Here is a 15900-nt window from a genome sequence, read left to right as displayed (position 1 = left end):
AAAGCTTCATGAATTTTACAAGGCATACAAAATTCTAGGAAACATCCCCTAAGAATCTCTGCCCTGCAACAAATCCACAACCAGCTGGTTATTTGTGAATATTATTTTTAATGAAAAGCAGGTGTATGCATTCAGAAAGACGTGGTGCAGCTTTCTTGCAACTACTGAAATTCAAAATGTGGGTGGGATGTTGGGGAAATGCATTGGCTCTGAAAAGCAATCATGGTCCTCTTGGGGTTGAGCTAGACACACCACCATACAATTGGTAGGTACAGTTCTTCTGAGACACTTTCATTTCTACTGTGAGGAATTTCATGATGAAATAGTCTTGATCTCCTTCCCCCCCAAAGAGGGTATTTGCAACCAGATGGTAGTTGTCACAAACCGGCGGGTCAAGGGTGGGCTTTTTCATGAGTGATTGGATCACTGCCTCCTTCAAGATGGCCAGGACCAGTCTCACCTGCAAGGATGCATTGACCATACCCTGGATCTGCCAGGCATCCCTTATCAGCTGTAAATGTCTGCAAAACGCAAGTATGGCCTCTTCCCATATGAACTGACCTGGACCCTGCAATCATCAACTGAAGCCCTTCTTTCTGTGCTGCCTTCATGAGAGGTCTGGAGGGCGGCAACATGAGAATGCGCCTTTTCTGCACTGGCTCCCCATTTGTGAGGGAGGCTCACCTGGTGCCTTCATTGCATATCTTTGGATACCAGGTGAAAACATTTTTCTTTAACCAGGCCTTTGACTGATTAACATTCTATGTCCTTTTAAATGTGTTTGTGTGTGTGTTGATTTGCTTTTGGTCTTCCTTTTATTATGCATTTTGTGTGGTCATGTTGTATTTTTATGTTGTGAACTGCCTTGTGATCTTTGGATGAAGGACGCTATACAAATTTAATCAATAATAATGATAACAATAATAAAGCATACTTTAATAAACCAAGAAGAGCAAGGGAACATATTGTTGGCCAAATACCTTGTCCACACCATTGGGCCACACCAGCAGAAACTGATGCCACCATCTTGTAGCAGACATTGTGCTGGATACCTCACTGAAGGCTGCAGTAAATGTGGATGTGGCCTAATGTCAGGTGTGGAGGTGAGTGACTATTCCTTTAAAGTGCATTCAGAATTTCAAAATAAATTTCAAAATAAAGCGCATTCAAAATTTCATGCAGGACTTCTGAAGAGACCCAAACTACATTGCCCAGACAAAACAAAAATGTTGGATGGTTAGATGGTTACTTGGTGATGCAATGGAAGCAGAGAAGTTTGCCTTCTTTGACACCCTCACTGCCATAATTATGTGCTCTCACTTGTGTTTGGTTGGCTCTCACTTGTGTTTGGTCTTCTCACTTGTGTTTGGTCTTTCACCAACTGCACATTTGCTATTGTCCAGTTTGCTTCATCTTGAGTAAAAATGGAAGAATAAGGTCCTCTGCTTTTAAATTTAATCAGTGCATCCTGACATTAACATGTATTTTTCCCATTATACAAAAGACTATTTTTTCAATAATGAAAAACAGGTAGGGATTTGGAACTGTAAAAGGTGGCTGAAAGTCTTACTTCTTTGAAGAAGAATCAGTTATTGATTCCTAAACACTTGTGAGTGTCCTTTTAAATCTAACCCTTCAAAGGAGTTAATTGGAAAGGAAATTATTCCAAGTGACAACTGTACATTAGGGAAGAAGAATTCTCTAGTTAATTAATAGCATGCAGTCATTAGTTTCAGATTCTCACTGCTCATCATTTGTGAACAAACATTGAAAGATACAGGAGGATGGTAGATTGGTATTTATTGCTGTAGTTTCCCCTCTGCGCACACACACTTAACTCTGTTGCAGATCTCCTTTTAAAACTGCCCTAGCATCACTTCAGTAAAGGAAAAGAAAGATTGGGTGTATCTTTTGGTTTCACAGTACAATGCTGGATACCCTGCTTCACCAGGCTGACCACAGGGCACTCAGGGAGACCACAGAGAAGAGTTGGTGAGGGTGTAGCCTGGATAGAGGGAGGTGGGCTATTTGGAGAAGTCTTGGGGCTGTATTCAACCTGTGAGCTAGAGGTGCCCTATCCCTGATCTAAAGGGGTGTATGATATAGTGGTGTGTATCGTATAGTGTGTAATACTAACATTTTGCAAGTTTCTGAGTTGCTGCTTTGTATCTTCTGTGTATGCTCATGGGATAGGATGGTGTCTGCCAACTGAATATTTTAAAGACATTGTGAGTTTCTAGTGCCTCATTCATGCTGTGAAAAAGCCACATGAGAGCAGAATTTGACATATAACGTCAGTATTAAGAAAATCAATAAAATTAGTAGTATAGTTACCATTGTAAGTTAAAGTCAAATATACTTTCTTTCACATGACAACAGTGGCTTTGAAGCTGCCCAATGAAATGATACGTAATAAGAAATAAACATTGCATTGACTTTTAATTTATATATTAAATTATATCAATTTATATTTCAGAACAGGATGAGTCTGTTCAAGATGGTTGTGTAGGCCTGGGTTACTTGGAGTAGTTAAGGGTTGTTCAGGATTTGGAAATTTTTAAACTTATGAAGGCCACTCATATCTTCACATATAACAAGGATAATATGGATCAATGGAAGGAGTATATGGGAGGGTGGAAAAGGAAAGGATAGTTGAGTCATGTGAGACTTGCTGTTATTGTTGTTTATTGTTTCAAGTATTGTAACACCCCTTGCATTATTGGAGATTAGGGACAGAAATGGACAAATAAACTCTTCCATTGGTGTGGTCAGTCATGCAAAGTGTCATCGTAGATGTTTTAAATTGTTTAAAAATATTTTTTATTGATAATTGTAATATTTATTGCAAACTGCCTAGAGATTTTATTATAATCAAGTAGTATATACATTTTGTAAAAGAAGTAAAATATTGGGCCCAGAGTATTGAGGACTGGTACAGATGTTTTGCCTGTGTTGTACAATCTACAAGACAATGGCTGAACAGAGTCATTATCAGTTTTTATAATATATGGAAAGGAATCATTTTGGGAAAACCTACGTTTCCCAGCTCTTATTCAGATTCTTGTATTGAAAAGAAAGAAAGGAATGCAGATGCTGCCTTGGTTTCCTACTTGGCAATGCCTAATATATTATGGCTCTCAATAGTGTGCATTGGTAAAAGAAGCCACCACTGCATTTCGCTCAGGTGCTGGGGTTAAATCAAAGGCCTTCTGATGCTTGATATATATGTACATATATTGTCTGTTTCTAAAAGGACTGATATCACCAGGGCTCAAATTCACTCAGTTTCACACATTATGTCACAGAGCAGCAATGGGGAACCTGTGGGTCTCAAGATGTTGGACTCAGCATCCCCAGTCAGCATGTCCAATGATCAGGGATGACAGAAGGTGGGAGTCCAACAACACTAACTTATAGATTCTCCACCCCAGATATTTAGGAATGCTGTGGTTACTCATAGTAATGAAACATTCATGAAACCTGCTTTCTTCTGTGCTTATTATTCCACATTAATGAGTTGAGATCTAGCACTGGATACAGGTTCTGGGGGCACATCCCTAATTGCAAGTGAGCCCTAGTCTAGATTTCCAAACAGTGCTGCCCTGAAATCTATCCTCCAGATTTTCAGACATTATCTTTCCCCATGAAATAAGCTTCCTTTTTAAAAATCTCATTCTCAGGACCCTTAGGTTTTTGGCTTTTTAAAAAGTATGTTGGTGTGGGGTTTGTGCTTACTTTAGTATTGTGAAATGGCTGGAAGAATTGTGTGTGTTTTATTTGAGTAAATGTTCATCCAGTAGCCCATAGCTTCCCTGATTGCCCATCCTTCTTGTTCTGAAGAAGCTCTATGGCAGAAGTTATCTCATGACCTTCTCTCCTGGGTTTTAGCTGAAGTGTAGGCACCTGGCAAAGCTGCGACTAACTGTTGGGCTTATTTGTAGAATGAAGGAAAGGGCACCCACAAAGACCCCTCGATTACCTTGAAAGCAAGGCAAACACAACAAAACCCTTGCACCTTGGGCACGAGAATTTAGCTGAAATGTTCTCTCCTTTAATAATTTTCAAATGCAATTTATTTTCTCAATAACTGGTGGAGAATAATAAAACACACACACACAAAGAAGAGAAAATGATGACACAGCACTACTCCCCAGCAATGAAAAGCAGACCCAAGGCTCTTTGTAGCTTGCAAGCTCCATGTGTGTATCAAAACCTCCAGATTCCATCTATTTGAATCTGTGCATAGCACAGATCAGAAAATGGTTAACAGGCAGCAGCTCCCCAGTCTATATGTGCACAGAAATTATAACTAGAAGGCCTCTAAGTCCCTGCTGACTGAAAAACAAGGAAGATGTTCAATGAAGATTTTATGTTCCAACAACAGTGCTTAATAGTGACAACATCTTAAGCTGCTGGTGCGGAGCAGCAGTCATCTCTTACAGCTCCTCTGCAGGCTGCCATTCTTTATTTCCCTCCTTTCTTTTTACATTCAAGGTTCAGGTGGTGTGTGTGTGCCGTTTCTTCCATGAAAGCACAGGAAAACAAAGGTGGGTTTTCGGTTGCCGTTCCCCCCCCCCCGCACAGCCACCGCTTTAACTACAAACACCTGGAAATGGTGGGTTTTTCAGGAGCTCTGGCCCGGGCGATGCATCAGGTGGCTTACCGCCCCCCCCCCCCCTCAGAGAGCCTGCTTTTGATTTGGTCACATATTCAAATCTGCAGTCAACGCTTCGTGAAGAACATTCGTGGAAGCATCTGTCACAAAAGGGGGTCTCTGCGTCTATGTGATTGTTCCCACATCTCGTTACAATATTGGGTTGAACGGAGAAGGTCTTTAGGACCCAGGGGGACGGCAGGCCACTGCGTGGAGAAGGCGCACACGCGCGCATGCTACCCAAAAATGCATCGCCCCGTGGAGCCGGAGCTCACTCATTCACAGTTCTTTGGAGAGAGATCCTAGGCTGAGGCGGACAGTCAGAAACCTTCTCACCCACCCATCTTGGAGGCAAGGGTTCCTGCAGACGACCTCACCAAAGGCGGGGCTTCGTTTTTCCTTACGGCTCTCTAAAGGTATTTGGGACGATGTTTCTTGTGTCTGCGGTAGCTTCTGTTTTCTCCCTTCTTTTTTGTTGCAATACCATGGCTGCGGCGTTTCAGCACTATCCTGCGTGGACAGCGCTCGCCTGCAACCCATCTGCGTGTAACGTCCCTTGCCCCCACCCATCTTTCTTCCCTGCCTTTCAGCTACCCCTTTTCTGCTTTTTAACCGCCCCCACCCCCCGCAAAAAAATAAAATAAAAAAAAATCATCTGCTTAAACTGAGCATCCCGCAATTCTCAAGGGATCAACTGAAAAACAGGGCTGGAGGGGATGAAGAACCCTTATCGGCCGCCCTCCCACCCCCAAACCTCAGAGAAGGCACAAGTTGAGGAGGGGAAGTTCAGGTGAAGGTTACCCATTTAGAGAAGGGAAAGCAAAGCCTGAGAGAGTTGCGAGGGGTAGGATAGCGCGGTGCCTCCCCGGGGTAGTTGCAGAGATGCCGCCTGCTTCTAAGCAAATCGTCGTCTGCTTCCTTCAGGCATATTAAAACAGAAGCTGAAGGATGTACTGGGGAAATCAAACAGGATCAATAGAATTTCCTTCTCGACGAGAAAGCATCCCTATTAATATGGGACAGGGAGGAGGGAGAGTGAATCACTTCCGCCCATTCCTCTCTGTAGCATTTACTGCAGAAAGTAAGGAAATGCTTCTATCATCTATCTATCTATCTATTTATCTATCTATCTATCTTCGAAGCAAATGGAAGGATTTTAACATACACACCCATTCCCAACACATCTAAGTGTTATATTGGCGTTGTTTCACAAGCAATTTCTGCTGCTGAAAATATTTTCTAATGGCCTCTGCCAGTGGCTCGATATATCACTGGGAATGGGGGCGGTTGGGGGGGGGGCTGGAGAGAAAATATTATTAAAGTTAAAGAACAGATGGCTGTTCTTTGTTCATAAGTAGACAGTGATTGGTTTATATTTGGAAGGAAAGGGCAGATCAGAGAGAGATTTCCTGGGCTTTCATGGTCTCATCAGATGATAACAGATTTTTCTGGTCTGGTACATTAAAAGTTAGTGCAGTGCCAACAAGTAAAATGACGTTATATAACAGCATGATGTCATGCACCAAACAGCAAAGGTATGACTTTTCTGTTTCAGCTGGTAGTAGGTTGTTTATCATTTTGAGAATCTTTTGCTGACTTGCTTGCAAAGGCCTAAGTCACAGTTTAGTAAGTTTTTTTAAAAAAAGAAAAGAAAGAAATTAGTCATTTTAGACAGTTTTGTTTATAATCCTCCCAGTTTTGTTGACTCATCCCTGCTCTAAAAATCACAGATAATTTATAGGAACCAGAGCTTTCAAAGGAATGATAAAGCTCTCTGCTACTCTCAAATAGGCATTATGATGGTTGGATGTGTGATCACAAAACATTGTTTTCACTTTTCAAAGAGTCTTTGCTCTCCAGCCTCACTTATTTGCAGTGCTCATCTATGTACTCTAATTAAGTATTGTGTTCAGTAACTAGAAAGTGCAGAATTAGGCCTGCAGATCAGTGGTTCACACATCGATACATATTCAGGAAAATTCCAAATGTAATTTGAAGTTATGTCTTTAATACAGAAATGTTTGTTTGCTTTGTTGATAAGTAGTTTATCCCCTATCCCCATCACAAAGAAACATAGTACAATTTTTTCTTTAAAGCACTTAATGAAAGTAAGTTATCCTGAAATCAGTAGTCATTACTTCCATGTAAATAAAGACTGAAATATTAGCCATGTCAGTCACAGCAAAGTCTTTATTTTGTGTATGCAATTGTTAATTTTTCAGAAGACACATGCATACTATGGAAAAGAAGAGACAACTGAGGAACTGAGGGTGAAGTCATAGCATTTGCTTGGTAGTTCTTGAAATTCACTGGTAAATGTTAGACATGGGTGTATTGCAAAATTCATTTGAGAGATTTTGAGTTGTACCTTGGTAAATACCACATGTGCAGGTTAAGGATGGACATGACGATGATCTTTGATTGTTGGCCTAGAGATTTACCAGTAAATGTTAGAAATGTTTGCATCATGGCTTGTTTCAGACATTTACCACTAAGCAATTCACCAGTTAAGTATGGAAACATGTGCAAAATTTGTGTTGTGCTCTGCATGTGTTAGAATTTTCTGGCTTTTCTCTCTAGTATTTGTAGTCTCTTAACATTTACCACAGAGAATAACATACATAATTGTAGTGCATATTCCTTTGCAAAGTAATTATGGATGCTTTTTGTTCCTGCATACTTCATACAATTCAAATTAAAAGAGCTTAAAAGTAATTTATTAACATAATGCCCCCACTGCTGGAACTATATACTGTAATACTGAGTCATCCTACAGTACCGTCTGGTTTTCCTTCATGCCCACACACTTCCTTTCTGGCAACGTCCTGTTGAACAACCACACTTGCAAGTGCTTGGCTGGCGCTACTCAGTGATGAAATTTCATTATATTAATTGAAGTCACCTGAACTTACAATAGTTATGGGTCATCACATTTCTCATATGAGAAATTCTAAATGGGGACACAATACCCTAACAAATGGATATGCATGCTGTACCCCATGTACAGGGCATGTACGTATGTTCTTTTTGGTTGGCAACCTTTAAAGCAAAGGTGAGGACACACCTTGCCTTCTCACATGCGCTTTAAATTTTAAGCTTTAAGCAAGCACCAAATAAACATATGTGTGCATTTCACCTCCTATGCAGCAATCTTATCTTTAGGATTCAAATATTGAAGCTCATTACAAAATTATCTCCTAAGAAGCTGCCCTGATATTTTATTTCTGACTTGGGTAAAAAGATCATTCTCTCTCTGTGTTGCTTGCTCTTTTATGTAGTGTGAATGGTTGTTCACCGTTGAAAATTACAGTATATTATTGCTCTAAAATTACTGATCTGGCTGGGTTTCCCCAGCCACTCTGGGTGGCTCCCAACAAAGATTTAAAATACATTAAAATGTCACACATTAAAAACTTTCCTAAACAGGGCTGCCTTCAGATGTCTTCTAAATGTCAGGTAGTTGTTTATTTCCTTGACATCTGATGGGAGGGAGTTCCACAGGGCAGGCGCCACCACCAAGAAGGCCCTCTGCCTTGTTCCCTGTAGCTTTGCTTCTCACAGTGGGGGAACCGCCAGAAGGCCCTTGGTCCTGGATTTCAGCGTCTAGGCAGAACAATGGAGGTGGAGACACTCCTTCACACTCTTTGCATTTCCAACACTTATTATCAGACAGGTGGTAAATTTTGGCAAGTTTGACTGGGGTCATATACCATCTATAAATCATTTTCATTACATTTTCTTTCAGAGCGTTACATGCAGTAAATTTCAATCCATTGTTCCACAACCTCTCCCAGTCTTCAAACATGATATTATGCCCAATGTCCTGTGCCCACCTTATCATAGCCGATTTAACCGTTTCATCTTGTGTATTCCATTTCAACAGCAAGTTATACATCCTTGAAAGTACCTTAATCTTTGGTTCTAACAATTCTATTTCTAATTTCGATTTCTCCACCTGGAACCCTAGTTTTTTATCATTTTTAAAAACTTCTTTAATCTGAGCGTAATGTAACCAATCTCGCACTTTGTCTTTCATTTTCTCCAAACTCTGCAATTTCCAATTGTCTCCATCCTTTTCTAGTATTTCCCAATATTTTGGCCATTTAGCCTCCATATTGGGTCTTTTTCGGGCCTTGGCTTCCAAAGGTGAAAGCCACCTTGGTGTCTTATTTTCCAGCAAGTCTTTATATTTTATCCAGACATTAAACAATGATTTTCTGACAATATGGTTCTTAAAGGCCTTATTTGCTTTAACCTTGTCATACCATAAATATGCATGCCATCCAAAAGCATTGTTAAACCCTTCCAGATCTAGCACATCAGTGTCCTCAAGAAGTAGCCAGTCTTTTAGCCAGCAGAACGCTGCGGCTTCATAATACAACTTTAAGTCTGGCAGGGCAAAGCCCCCTCTTTGTTTTGCATCAGTTAATATCTTAAACTTAATTCTGGGCTTTTTGCCCTGCCAGACAAACTTAGAAATGTCTCTCTGCCACTTCTGAAAGCACCCCGTTTTGTCCAAGACCTGAAGTGTTTGAAATAAAAACAACATCCTTGGCAATACATTCATCTTGATAGCAGCAATTCGGCCTAACAAAGAAAGTTTCAATTTTGACCAACTATCTAAGTCTCTCTTAATTTCTGTCCAGCATTTTTCATAATTGTCCTTAAATAGACTTAGATTTTTTGCTGTTATGTTTACCCCTAGGTATTTTACTTTTTTAACCACATTAAGTTCCGTCTCATTCTGAAACCGTTCTGACTCTGTATCAGTCAAGTTTTTCCCCAAAACCTTAGTTTTCTGTTTATTTAGTTTAAATCCAGCCACCCGACCAAAGTCATTAATCAGTTGTAATACTCTTTTCGTACTGGGCTCTGGCTTCTGCAAGGTCAAAACCAGGTCATCTGCAAAAGCTTTTAATTTATATTGTTTCTGACCGACCTGAATTCCTTCCACCAACCGATCCTCTCTAATCATGTTCAATAGCACTTCCAGAACCGAAATAAATAACAAAGGGGAAATAGGGCAACCTTGTCGTGTCCCTTTTTCAATTTTAAACTCTTCTGTAACCACATTATTAACTATCAGTTTAGCTTTCTGTTCTGAGTATATCGCCCCGATCCCATTCTCAAAACCCCGTCCCACTCCCATCTCTTTTAAATTTCCCATCATAAATTTCCAGGAGATATTGTCAAAGGCCTTCTCCACGTCTATAAAGATTAAAACTGCTTTTGTATTTATGTCTGTTTGCAAAAGTTCCAAAATGTCAATAATGTTCCTTGTATTAGCAAACAGATGTCTTCCTGGGAGAAAGCCGGCCTGGTCCTTATGAATTACTTCATTTAAAACTTTTTTAAATCTATTTGCCAAAATGTCTGCAAATATTTTGTAATCCACATTTAAAAGAGAGATGGGACGGTAGTTCTTAAGTTGTGTCTTTTCAGCTTCCGACTTTGGTATTAATGTGATAAACGCTTCCTTCCACGACTCCGGTGCCCTCCTCCCCTCCATAATTTCATTGCTGACCTCCATCAAAGGTTGTATCAAATAGTCTTTTAATGTCTTATAGTACTTGGAGGTCAGCCCATCTGGTCCTGGAGATTTGCCAAGTTGCATGTTCTGGATGGCTTGTTCGATCTCCTGTCGTGTTATTTTAGAATTCAGGATTGTCCTATTTTCTTGTGACAATTTAGATAGTCCGTTTTTTACCAAAAATTGTTTAATCTCAGCATCATCTTGCGGCCCTTGGGTGTATAATTTTTTGAAATATCTCTGGAAACACTTTCTGATGTCCACTGGATTCTGAATGTTTTTTCCATCAACCTCTAAGTTTGTAACAGTATTTAATCTTTGTCTTCTCTTCAGCTGCCAAGCTAGCAGTTTTCCACATTTATTCGCCGACTCAAACGTTTTTTGTTTCATTAATTTAACCTTCCATTCAATTTCCTGATTTATCAATTTAGAATATTGTGTTTGATAAAGTTTAATTTCTCTCAGAGTTGGCTGTGACTTCGGATTCACTCTTAATTTTTTCTCTAATTCTTTTATTTTATCCAAAATCTTATCTTTTTTCTCATTTTGTGTTCTTTTCTTTACTGCATTCTGTTGTATCAAGAATCCCCTCATTACAGCTTTGCTTGCGTCCCAGATTATTCTTTTTTCCACCATATTATTCATATTTATCTCAAAATAGTCCTTCAAAACTTTTTGGGCCTTCTTGGTAATTTCCTGATCTCTAAACAAATTGTCATTCATCTTCCATCTAAAGGATCCAGTTGGTAATAGTGTCATATCCATCTTTACTGCATTATGGTCGGAGCAGGTCTTTGGGCAGATTTCCACTTTTCTGACCTTAGGTGCCAGGCCTCTAGAAATCCATATTTGGTCGATTCTTGTCCAGGTCAGTTGGGCTTCAGAAAAGAATGTTCCCTCTCTTCCTAGTGGGTTCTTTGTCCTCCAAATGTCAATCAAATCCATATTGTCAGTCATTTCAAAAAAGGTTTTAGGTAGTCTGCCGTCTTTTGTAACATTTTGACTTTGTGACTTGTCCATGTTAGTTGATACGACCCCATTCATATCTCCCATCATTATGATGTTGTTGTAGTCTAGATAGTCCAGCATTGTCTCCTGCAACTTCTTGTAAAATTCCGATTTCCCTTCATTAGGTGCATAGATTCCTAATATCAGCAGTTTCTCTCCTTGATATTGTATCTCAATAGCCAAAATTCTTCCATGTTCATCTTTAAATAGGAATTTAGGTGACAGGCTCTCTTTTGCATATATCACCACACCTCTCTTCTTAACTTTGTCTGACGATACAAATTCCTGGCCCAATCTTTTGTTTATTAACACTTTTCTGTGGAGCCTCGTCACATGTGTTTCTTGTAAACAAATAATGTCCAATTGTTCTTTTTTTAATATATGAAATATTTTCTTCCTTTTTTCCGGAATGTTACAACCATTAATATTCCAGCTCAACAGTTGCAGAGACATCCTGAACTATCTGGTTATTTTTCAAGGGGTGGTATCTTCTCAGGATCTTCAGGTTCCACAGATGCTGATGTTGGTACTGGCGTTGCCTCAGGCCCAGAAGGTAGTTCAATTCCTTTTTGAAGGTCCTCTCCGTATGTAGACAGGAATTTGTCTCTCTCTTCCAATGTTCTTACTTTAACCTTTCTCCCTCTAAAGGTAAAAGATATTCCTTGGGGAAATTCCCACCTGAATGGAATTGCGTTGCTCCTTAGTAGTTTAACAAGTTCAGAATAGGCGGCTCTAAGATCAAGCAGTAGTCTTGGGATATCTTTATAAATTTCAATTCTTCTATCCAAGACCTCCAGTGATTTTACAAAACGTAGTCCCAAAATCTTATCCCTTTCCTCCTTTGATCTCAATGTTATCAAACAGTCTCTGGGCCTCTCCTTCTTTATGAATCTTCCAAGTCTGAAAGCTGACACGATTTTAAAGTCCTTTTCTTCCAAGTTCCAGAACTTGGAGAATTCTTTGGTCAAAAACTCAGTTAGATGTCCTTCTTCTGCCTCTTGTAGTGATCTAATCCTTAAGTTGCTCTCACGGTTTCGCAGTTCTATCATAGAGAGATAAATCTGATGTTCCCCAACTTGTTTAGTGAGTGGTCTTACCTCTTGCTCTAAATTTTCTAATTTTTGTCTAGTGTCCTCAGTTAATTTCCGATTTTCTGCTGAGGCCTCCGTTAACTGTCCAATTGCTTGTGCATTCTGTGCCACTTGTGTGGTTAATTTATTTAGACATTCTGTGTTTTTGTCAATCTTTGCTGATTGCGCATCTACTTTCTTGTCCAAAGCTTCCAATTTTTCAAAAATTTTGTCTAGAACAGAAACAGATGCTCCTGAGGCCATATCTTCCAGTTGTAACTGCTCTGCTTCGCCCTCTCCCTCCACTTCTGAGGGCAAAGTAGGCACAGATGATCTACGTGTCTGTGAGGCTGAGGTTAGAGTTGTTAAAGTTGTTTGTTTAGCTCTCCCTCTTTTTCTTGTGCCACTCATTCCAACGTTATCTGTCAGTCAAGGTCACACTGAGTTATTCCCATGGGAATGGAAAGGTCCAGAGCGAAATTTCATTATATTAATTGAAGTCACCTGAACTTACAATAGTTATGGGTCATCACATTTCTCATATGAGAAATTCTAAATGGGGACACAATACCCTAACAAATGGATATGCATGCTGTACCCCATGTACAGGGCATGTACGTATGTTCTTTTTGGTTGGCAACCTTTAAAGCAAAGGTGAGGACACACCTTGCCTTCTCACATGCGCTTTAAATTTTAAGCTTTAAGCAAGCACCAAATAAACATATGTGTGCATTTCACCTCCTATGCAGCAATCTTATCTTTAGGATTCAAATATTGAAGCTCATTACAAAATTATCTCCTAAGAAGCTGCCCTGATATTTTATTTCTGACTTGGGTAAAAAGATCATTCTCTCTCTGTGTTGCTTGCTCTTTTATGTAGTGTGAATGGTTGTTCACCGTTGAAAATTACAGTATATTATTGCTCTAAAATTACTGATCTGGCTGGGTTTCCCCAGCCACTCTGGGTGGCTCCCAACAAAGATTTAAAATACATTAAAATGTCACACATTAAAAACTTTCCTAAACAGGGCTGCCTTCAGATGTCTTCTAAATGTCAGGTAGTTGTTTATTTCCTTGACATCTGATGGGAGGGAGTTCCACAGGGCAGGCGCCACCACCAAGAAGGCCCTCTGCCTTGTTCCCTGTAGCTTTGCTTCTCACAGTGGGGGAACCGCCAGAAGGCCCTTGGTCCTGGATTTCAGCGTCTAGGCAGAACAATGGAGGTGGAGACACTCCTTCAGGTATACTGGGCCGAGGACCAGAGTCATTTAATGCTTTTTTCCTTGCATCTTTGGCTATGCTCCTTCCATTAAGAACCACCACCACCATATATATCAGGGAAATCCATCCCTCCAGCTCCCATCAGCCCCAGCCAGCATGCCCTAGGGGCAGCCAGTGCTATGCACCTGGCCTCCCATCAGCCATATTTCTATGCTTACTGGGCGAGAGATGGGAGGGATAGTGGGGTGGGTGGCATGGGGTGGACATTGCTCAGTTTGGCTGTGTACTTTTTGATGCGTTTTATTTACCATTTATGGCTTTTGTTATATTTTTAATTGTGCAGTTTTGTTCATGTTGTAAGCTGTCTTGAGCATGGTTTTAACTATGGAAATGCTGCATGAAAAAAAATGTAAGTGTGCATGTATGCAGTGGTGGAGACAATCTTCTGCTCTTGCTGCTGCACCTGCACTGCACCAGCCTACCTTCCACCTAGCCCTCCCCCTCTCCTTCCCAGTAAGCCCAGTGATGTGGTACATGGCCATGCCTGACATCACCCATGCTCAGAGGTGATTGGAGTTGTAGTCTACAATAAAGGGAAGGAATTACATTGGCCACCTATGGTCTATGCTATTTCATATATATATATATATATATATATATATATATATATATATATTCCACGGTACTTATTATTCCAGGTAGAATTGCAGACTAGAGGTTTTTTTAAAAAACAGCCAATGTCTTGCTCATACCACAACTAGAAGTTTAAAATTATTCAATGCATTGCTCACACCACAGAGAAAAGGATGAGCGTTGTGTCGTGCTGTTAGCTCTGTCTGCAAAGGCAGAGGAAACCAGAGAAGAAATGAAAATGATCAGGTGGGGAGGGCAGCAGGGAAGCAGCAGCACATGGGGGATCATAATCCAAAGAAAGGAAAGTAGTACCAATGGTCCATAAGACATTTTAAGATGGTGCCACCAAGATGTTTCTTGGCCAACCAAACATAGGTTGGTTGTTTTAAAAAATGATCCTCCAATATCACCTTATGCCTGTGATTACAACCTGCACTGCCTCTGGTAAAGAGGCCCAGACTGTTTCAATATTCCAAGTAACCTAAGACAGTTTGCACTTCATAAATAGTTCCAAAATAAATTGAAATTAGAAGCATGATGCTGGATCAAAGACTTTTAAAATATAATTTTGTTTTTTAAGTCATTGATAGTACAAACCTATGGACATAAACTCAAAGGCAAGTTCCATTGAGTTCAGATAACTGTGGATGCTTCCAGACAGCAGTTTAACACTGCAATTATTGGCAATTTTTTTTTTTAAAAAAAAACAATTAAAAAAAAACCAATTAACTGGCTTTCCCCTGGAAAAGGTAAATCCAGATTAAATCTGGGGGGGGAAATACATTTTGATGACAGTGATATTGTGTGGGTGCTGGGGGCAACCAATGGCATCCCACAACAGTCTAGAAGCAACCTATAAATAGGTTTACAACCTTGGAGTTATTTGTCCTGGGAATATTATTTCTAGGGCACTTTGATTTGGATTATGTAGGCTGCTCTATGATGACTGGGAAGTGGATAGACTTTCCTTTTTGTGCAAACTTCTGAAGGACTTCTGGAGTTTGTTCCAAGTCTATGAATGTACATCAGTTTACAGGGCAGCTGGAGATACCCCCTGAAACTACACCATCCTTTACCTAGAAGGCTCCACCAAAAGTGGTACCCTCCAGACGGTGCCAGACTACAACTCCCATAATCCCTGACCACTGACAATCCTGCTTGGGGCTGATGGTAGCAAGCAAACAACAAACAAACATCTGGAGGGCTATCCCTGGAAATCCTTCCATGCGTTGGCAATGTGCCCCTTAGCGGACCGAACAAGCTTTTTGAAAATAGAATTAAAGGATTAACTGGGGAAGGTTGTGTGAGAAATGGTCTACTGGGCATGGAAGCATTTTTATAAATGAAAACACCATGGCAGGCAAGTCTTCAGCCACTAGGTAAGAATATCTCAATGGAGCAATAGTAGTTAACACCTGGTAATGCTTCCAGGAAACAGCCCTGCTGTTCAAAGCAATATTGATTATTCTGGCTGCCTGCATATTGCTTTAAAGCCAGATGTTAGAATGAAAGAAGGCTTATAAAAATGAATTATGCACTAGTGTGTACAATAGAATGCCTTTCTAATACTCATTGTGGTCTAGTTACCACAGTATGCACATGTAATGTGGGATATTTCACAGAAACGGTAAACCTCAAAAGCCGTGATCTGCAGATAAATTCTACTGAAGTCTTCCCCTGAGACTTACTTAAAGAAAAAACCACCAAGGCTCTCATTCAGCTATGCATCAGTATATATTCACCCATAAGAAGGCTGGCACTGTCAGAAATAGTATTCAACCGTG

At 40.2% G+C, this 15900-nt stretch overlaps 1 protein-coding gene across 1 annotated transcript in view; it reads left to right on the top strand.

Annotated features, from left to right (window-relative positions):
- Positions 1-4804: 4804 nt before the first annotated feature.
- CLVS1 (clavesin 1) overlaps positions 4805-15900 on the top strand; it is a 77035-nt gene continuing 65939 nt past the window's right edge. The window contains exon 1 of the mRNA XM_081013581.1: positions 4805-5070. The gene's annotated coding sequence lies outside the window, so the exon portion shown is untranslated. The remainder of the gene's footprint in view (positions 5071-15900) is intronic.

Source organism: Podarcis pityusensis, assembly GCF_964106645.2.
Source record: "Podarcis pityusensis genome assembly, chromosome: 7".
Lineage (NCBI taxonomy): Eukaryota > Metazoa > Chordata > Lepidosauria > Squamata > Lacertidae > Podarcis > Podarcis pityusensis.
The sequence above is the reverse complement of the archived record's forward strand: the minus strand, read 5'-3'. Positions and strand labels throughout refer to the sequence as shown.